This window comes from Triturus cristatus, chromosome 12, assembly GCF_964204655.1.
Source record: "Triturus cristatus chromosome 12, aTriCri1.1, whole genome shotgun sequence".
NCBI classification, from domain to species: Eukaryota; Metazoa; Chordata; class Amphibia; order Caudata; family Salamandridae; genus Triturus; species Triturus cristatus.
Genome location: NC_140595.1, coordinates 720,579,707 through 720,585,274, shown reverse-complemented (window position 1 = coordinate 720,585,274; position 5,568 = coordinate 720,579,707). Strand labels below are relative to the sequence as shown.

The 5,568-nt window shown below is 42.6% G+C and overlaps 1 non-coding gene across 1 annotated transcript; it reads right to left on the bottom strand.

The window, feature by feature from the left end:
• Positions 1-4,673: 4,673 nt before the first annotated feature.
• TRNAS-UGA (transfer RNA serine (anticodon UGA)) lies at positions 4,674-4,755 on the bottom strand. The gene has a single exon. It is a non-coding gene; the product is annotated as a tRNA-Ser (tRNA).
• Between the last annotated feature and the right edge of the window lie 813 nt (positions 4,756-5,568).

Sequence of the window (5,568 nt, the reverse complement as noted above, 5' to 3'; positions counted from 1 at the left end):
CACACCTGAAGCCATCTTGGTTGGAATAAAGTGGTAACTCTTAAAACATTTAATTTAAAAAGGAACAAAATGAGGGGGTTCATTTGAGTGATGTAATATGTGACATCATCAGCAGTGCATTGCGGGCGCGCGAGTTATAGTTAGCTGAACTAACTATAACAGGGGAATTTCAATGGTTTTGTACGAGTGAAAAGTCCAGCTAACTATAACACCCCTGAAACCTATGGTTTTTCAGTGAATATATATATATATATATATATATATATATATATATATATATATATGACGTGCTTGCAAACTACTGCAAGTCTACTGTATTCTGATAATACTACCTATATATCCCCCTATGCTTTGCTACTGTGGCGCAGTTTCTTTTACATTTTCTTCAAAGTAAGAATCTCCATTGACACTTTCCACCTATACTGTCTATTGAATATTGATGATAGTACATCCAGGCATACATCCATTAAAGTAAATGTTTATCCTTCTTTTTTATATATCTCATACTTAGTTGGTTTCACCAACAACCACCCATGCTTCCGCTCCTTCCTTGCTTGCCTTGGCTTTGTGTTTGAATTTTTTTAACCAAACACCGCTGATTCTTGCTATCTAGCACTATCCACCCATACTGTGTCGCCCACCCAGGCAGGCATTCTTTCACCTTCCACCCATCCTTCAACAACCCATGCATCTGATCTGATTTACTATCAGTCACCTATGCATGCTTCCAACAACATATCCTTCTCTGCCAGTCAGTCATATTATTTATCTTGCCCGTCCTCCCACCCTTAGTTCTTCTTTCACTCTTTGTTCAACACATCCATCAAGGTCATCTGATCTGAGTTTGTCTTCTCCATAAAACCTTCACAGCTGATTTTGGAGTCAAATAGAAGAGGCCATTGGTTACTCAACTCACGCTGGTAATGCTAAGTAAAGGGTGTCTTCTTCAACCGTTGAATAATGTTCACTACAACTTAATAAGTCGCACAGTACAGTGAAATACTGAACACACTTCCATCAAGTAGTAATGTCAAGAAGTAATGAATATAACTTACCGCCGCCGGCCACTGCTGCTGGCTCCCCCCGTCTCTCCTGCAGGTGCCGCCAGTTCTCCTGCTCCCACCGAATGGCCGCATCGCCGCTGGCCCCGCTGGCACTGGTGGATGGTAGTGTGCCTAGAAAAATACATCACACATTTTTAGATGCCTGGAAACCTCCCCCTATTAATAGTGTTCACTTGGAACATTGAAAAAAAGTTAATCCAACATACATCAGCACTAGACAATAAGTACAGTCAGTAGACAGACACTAGTAGTGATATGGTTCCTAGGGTCATCTAGTCCTACTCTACTCTTTTGAAAGTTAGCCTGAGCCATGTGTAACTCTTTTAGCTTCGTCATGTCGACTACTACTCTTTTGGCGCATATATTTAATTATACCTGCCAGGTTATTGACATGTGCAGTAGACGCCTTTGAGGCCACTTGACTGTTGCGTACAAGTGAAGACTAGGTCAAAAAACAACCTACTTATTGAGTTTGTTTAGTCCATATTGCTTAGCCATCACATACATGTTACACTTTTTGCCATGACTGCAAAATGCTTGCATTCACCAGTATACTATCTAACGGCTAACGCGCAGCATTTTTCTCATATAATAGGCGGAAGATTCCCTTCTACAAACCAGAGATTTACAGAGCATATTATGATGCAAGATGATGTAACCAGTATTTCTAAGTTCTACGGTGAGGGGTCTTCCAGAATTCAAAAGATCTTGGCTCTTGTTCTTGTTGTCATGCACTTGTAAATGTTTACTGTTTTAATCTTAGGCTTTTTGCTGGCTTATTGACTATGGCTGTAGTAAATTAAATTTCATATTAATAATGTACAGAGTTTGTTACTTGTTTCAAATAAACCGTTTGAACTTACACATAGACTCTGTGGTATTTGGTGTGGTGGGGTGGCCTTACACAAGTGAGTAAGCAAAATGGTGTTATTATGTTCTGGGTAGTCTGTCTCAGTCATCATCAACATTGTGTATCTTCTTCGTGGGGGGGTCGGGAGTGGGACACTAATGTGAGGCACTATAGCTAGTCGGTCAGGGGATCGTGGGTTCTTCGGACTGAGGTGTGATCAGTAAGGTCAATAGTAGTATCATGTACTATCCGATCCAAAATACTAGTCAAATATAGGGTTGGCCATTTTGTTTGTGGTAATTGTCAAAGCCTCAACATTGAGAAGACTAGAAGAGGACAACCCAAAGGACAGGACACAGTGGCTAGAGCTATTGGCCAATCAGAGTTTTATTATTCCAAAGAAAACTTTCAATAAAGAGTGGGCAACTGTGCAAGCTTCGCTACAGACAAAGTAATAATAGTAATAGTAGTAGTAGTAGTACAGAGAGTCATACAGAGGCAGTTACAAGCAACTTAGTTAGAGGCAGGGATAAACAGAATTTGGAAACAGATAGTCAAGGTCAAAGAAGTAAGCTTTTGTAAAAAATAGAATTAGAAAGTGGAACCATAATTTATATTTCGGAAAAAAAAGATGCAGTAAAAGTTAGGGAAATATAAATGTCAATATAACCACTGGAGGACTTGCTGGGGCCAGCAGCAGGAGCCTCGGTAGAGGAGCGGTCCTGTGGTACCCCCGCCGACTCCGACCCCATCTTCTTGCCCCTGGGTGGTGCTGATGATCATGTAAAATATAATAAAGAAAGAGACAAACATTAAGGAGTGCTGTGAAACAAATAATAATAAATCATTTGGAAAAATAAGTCAAACAACATTTTAGGAAACAACAATTGCAATAAAATTGACCTATCTAATCAGATGGATCGACTTCTACTGGCTTCTTCCTGCATTCACGGATCGTCTACTTATTTATGAACACTCCAGTGTTCCATAATCATTCTGATTACAATACGAAGCCTAGTAAGTACCACCTGACCTACACCACCTATTCCAGACGGGCCAATTGTTCAATAAGTCTGCATTTCCATTTTTTCAGCCATCAAATGCATAGATGAGATGGAGGACACATGCATACATTTGTGCATACATACATACAACAAATTGTGGGTTGTTTGCATGATTCTAATCTAGTTCTGCTACTGACTGACCATGCTAAGCCTACCACTCACTAAACAAAGTACAAAAGGTTCTACGGAGGACTGGGGTAAGCAGCACTCAGTGACAGAGGAGGCATCACGCAGACCGCATAAAACAATTATTAACTAATACTAACAAACTAAACCTAGTATCCAATATCCATCCACCACTATTTTACAGTAGGACAATGGAAGGACTAGAGTCTCTCTAGCAAATCGCATTACCTAACTTCAGTTCTGTAAAATAAACTCTTACATAAACAGCACAAGCTAGCGCAAATTAAGTTGCAAACAAGTAATAGTACCACCGAGCACCTGGGTCCTAAAATCAAAGAAGATTTTGCTTTTTGGAACGTAATTTACCAGCAACGCTTGGCACGCAGCAGTAACCTTGTTGTACGTCAAATTTAATTTATACACAATCAGTTACTAACACTCACCAAGCCCGACGACCTCGACACCTAGCAGGTCCAACAGGTCCTGCTCCCGGTCCAGGATGTCGGACCACCGGTGGGCTAGCTGATGTGGGTGCGCCGGACCCCAGAGCACCGGAACATTGCCCGGCGCACCTTCGCCCACCGACGGTGCCGCTCCTGGGTAGAGTACCCGGAGCCGGGCCTGCCGCCTGCTGCCGAGGTCAAGGGGAGGAGGCGCTGGATGAAAAAAACAAGGGCGGCCACCTCCTCCTCCCCAAACAGTTGCCGGGCCTGCACCCCTGCAGGACGCATTCTGCCGCAAGGCAGGCGGCCCTTGTCTGCTGCTCCTGCAGGTCCCTTGCCCTTGGCACTAGCTGTGCCCTTGGCCATGGTTCTGGGGTGGGTGGCAGGCGGAAAAGAAAAGTTAGAAGGGGAAAAAAAACGTTAGGGGGAAGAAGAAAGAAAGAACTTTATGAAAGTTAAAAAAACACAGTAAAAGTAGAAATAAAATGCAAAATATAAACTTAGCCAAAGAGAGAGATAGATGATAACTAAAAAAAAGTCAGAAAAATGCTTTAAAGACAAAGGATTGCAAAGATAAAGGGAGGATTGAAAAGTAGGCCCAGAACCATAGCATAGAGTGAAAGACAAGATGGCCGCGCCCATTCACGACCGCGTGGGTAAGTTTGCGCGATATTTCTCGCGAACATGCAATATTCATCGCGAACAAGTAAAATGCGCTCCCGAACACGTCAATGCACATCGCGAACACGCTATCCGCGACCCGGAACAGGAAATAAGGCATCGTGAGCGGGCGGGATAATTGAAAAACAAGATGGCCGCGCCCATTGGCGACCGCAAGGGTAAGATCGCGAGATATATCCCCCGAGCATGCAAACAGCTCCCCGAACACGCTCACCGCACTCACGAACAAGAAAAAGCCATCGCGAACGGGCGCCCCAAGCAACTACGCAAGCTCGCGAAGCTACGCGTAGCTCGCGTAGTGCAAGTACATCTTCGCTAAGCTTCGCGAAGCGCGACTACGCGAACTACGCCCAGGGTTAAAAATAAGCCACCTATTTATAAAACTGAAATGGAAGAAATACTAAACGTTAACTTCTGAAACTGTAGCCGATAATAAAAAGATTCTCGTTGTTGGCGGGATTCGAATCTGCGCGGGGAGACCACAATGGATTTCAAGTCCATCGCCTTAACCACTCGGCCACAACAACTTACTGTAATCTGTATGCAAATATTTTGTTTGAAAGTTTTGAAGTTGTCCCACATCAAAGTACTGATATTCTGCAATGCGCTTTTTAAAAACAATGTTTTTTTCATCATGCACGTTCTGTCCTAAAAACAAAAATTGCATGAGTATATCTCTGGATCTGTAAAAGGATACGCTTGCATGCAAACTCATATGGCACTCAATTGTTTGGACCCAGTTGCACTCTGTTTTTGCACTGCTTTTAGTCTACGACCCATATTACAGAAGTCTACCATCTCTGAGTATTTGAGACTCCTTTGTAAGTGCCTTATCTTTAATCCTTGAAGAGCTCTATAGTAAAGGGATCCGTCAAAGATTGCTTGAATGGAAGATAAAAGAAGGCCCACTTGTCTCACCAAATGCCGTAGAGAAACCTGATGTTAAACTCACGTAATACTTAGTTCATTTTAGTTAGACCTGGCATCCTTAAGGTGGCCTACCAGCAACCTTGTCCTTTTCACCTCACGTTTTGCTCTATCTTTATGTTGGCCTTAGGACTCTAATCACTTTATCACTACTGTGAGAAAGTGGCTCTGTATATACTGTTCCCAAATAGGTACAGGGTGCACAGAGTCCTCAGTCCCCAGAGGTTTGACAGAGGCTAAAGTTAGATATAACCTTACTCTCTAAAGTGGTAGCTTGCTCGAGCAGTAAGGCAGTATCCGAGGACAGTGTAAAGCATTTGTTGTACACACTCAGTCAGCAAATGGTCTCACACACTCAAGAACTGAACTCTAGGCCAATGGTTTGTATACAAAATATATTGTTGTTTTATTTT